The sequence below is a fragment of the Seriola lalandi genome, unplaced genomic scaffold, assembly GCF_002814215.2.
Source record: "Seriola lalandi dorsalis isolate HSWRI2012SDOR001 ecotype SW California unplaced genomic scaffold, Sedor1 jcf7180001974656, whole genome shotgun sequence".
Lineage (NCBI taxonomy): Eukaryota > Metazoa > Chordata > Actinopteri > Carangiformes > Carangidae > Seriola > Seriola lalandi.
The window spans coordinates 1-2,406 of NW_019445322.1; the positions used below are offsets into that span (position 1 = coordinate 1).

At 38.6% G+C, this 2,406-nt stretch overlaps 1 long non-coding RNA gene across 1 annotated transcript; it reads left to right on the forward strand.

Moving 5' to 3' along the window:
* LOC111654400 (uncharacterized) lies at nt 1-2,091 on the forward strand. The gene is made up of 2 exons (XR_002760741.2): nt 1-32; nt 351-2,091. It is a non-coding gene; the product is annotated as an uncharacterized LOC111654400 (long non-coding RNA).
* The last annotated feature ends 315 nt before the right edge of the window (nt 2,092-2,406 follow it).

Here is a 2,406-nt window from a genome sequence, read left to right on the forward strand (position 1 = left end):
ACTTTTTAATGTGCTTGGATGACTATTCTCCAGTGAGTGTTTTCTTTTTCAGTGCTAGCTTAAAAGCGATGTTAGCTCATGCTAATTTCATGACTGAACGAAAAAAAAAAAAACAATCGGAGAAACGTGTTGTGGTTGATAAAAACTCAGCACTGTGGAGTTTGAGATGTGTGATTTTGTGTAGTGACATATTGCTTGCACGAACTGTTGTCTTGTGAAATGTATTTTCTAGTCATGAAGCGAGCAGTAAGCTGGTAAAATTTTAGAAGATAACCATAAGACATTGGTATTCATATGCATATCATAAAAAGAATTTGACATTAACTTAAGTTAAAATGTTTTGTGTGCAGGTTGGTTTCCTTTATAGTCGATTTCTGACCGAGGACGACTGCAGGAGTTTCAGAGCAGGAGGTCACCTGACCACCACTGTGGCTGCAGGTGGAGGAGTGGAGGAGTGACTTCATGAATTTGGACGCAGCACCTTCTCGACATGGATTCCAGATAAGATCACACACAAAATAGAAACACAGGGCGCTCTAACAGAACTAATGAGAGAAGACGACTCATAGTCGACTAACTGAAAAAACAACCTTTGACTGGACTAAACTGAAATTTCCCTTGAGGAAGGATACAACTGAAGAGGAAATAAATAAGGACAAAACACATTGAATTTAAACACCCAGGTACGAAAGTGTAATTTTTTTAAAATTAATTTTGATGTGTGAATCAGAGCTCTGAACAAAGGGACAATTTGGGTTACTTTGTTTTAATTTGAAGGCCTTAGTTATTAAGCCTATACTCTGAGGAGCATTGTTTTTTTTTTCTATTCGTTGAGTAAAACATGTTATTGCACAGAGCAGTGGTTGTGTTTTACTTTTGGTGTAGCACTATTTTATTGGCATTTAACCCATCTCCTCATAACTGGAGGTTACATAAAATACAAATGTCAAAATTGCTATGAAGTTTCCCGATATCATTCTTGCTCTTTAGAGAGTGAACCCTTCATTTAGGTGTTGAACTCTGATGTTCATGTGACACTTTAATGCAGCATTTCTTCGCCTCACAGAAGGAGGCAGCAGCTCTGTTCTGTCATTCACCAATTGTTGCGCATGTAATGCTTTTATGATAGCTCACACACACACACACACACACACACACACACACACACACACACACACACAGAGGCACATCATCTGCTAACTCTACAGATGTGACAACTGTTACATGGCTGTCATACAGATTTGATGTATGTGTGTTATTAACTGAGGAAAAAATGTCATTTGTAGCACCGATGTTTTCCTCTCCAGTCCCCCATCTACTTAGTTTTGAACAGAAGCACACACACAGCTTAGTGTTTGTGTGTTGGTGTGTGTGTATGTGTGTGTGTACTCATCAGTAATATGCGCAGCAGACCACACAAAGAGCTAGAGCTCTTACAGTGTTATCACCACATTCAGTGGCACTAAAACACAGTGGAGTCTTGACTCAGTGTCTCAGCAGGAGTGTAGCCTCATCATTTGCTCCTGTGTCGGCCATTTCACTCCTCGTGACTGTTTCTCTGACTGTTCACCACTGCAGGTTGTAGGCCGGTCTAGTGAATAGACGCCCTACACATCTTGTTAACAGCAGCCTCATTAATTGATTAAACTAAGATTAGGGATAATTTGTTGATCCTAAACTACCATTAACCATAACTGTGTTACTCTGTTTGTAACTGGAGTAAGAATAGAGGTGGAGAAGGACACTTGTATTTAGTTTAGTAGTGTGGTCATGACAAAGACACCCAGGTGTATTTAAGTCATTCATTTGCATAGAAATATAGCTTTTATATGGAAACCAATCAAGGATAGTTGCGTTACAGTTCTTTGGGTATGAGGCAGATGTGTATTGGAGTACATTTTTGTCTAAAAGTCATCAAACCATCACACACAGCCCAGTATTTTGTTCGGATTATTATCATCATGCTGAGCTGTAAATACATTATCACATTTCTGGACTTCTGTGTGATCTGTACTATCATTCATTACCTCTGTAGACTGTTACCAAACTCACACTTCATTGTGTCAATCATAAATGCACTTTTTCAACTTGTTTATTGATTCTTGATACATGTAACTAGAAGAAGCAAGCACGCTCTCTCCATAAGATGAACACATTATATTGATTTTGCGGTTTCATCTGCGCAGAAAATTTCACTTCTTAGTATGTATATGCTGCATCAGCGGCAGGAATACAGTTGTTGCATTTGCAGCTTCAAGACTTCTGATGCACAGAGCATAACCTTGTGCACGGCTGCCACAGCCATTATTATCTAAATTATTATCAGGATTATTCTAGGTTCGTGTAAGTGGCTTATAGCTGGTATAGTATTTTAAGATTTTTTTTTTATAAAGCACTTGCACATAT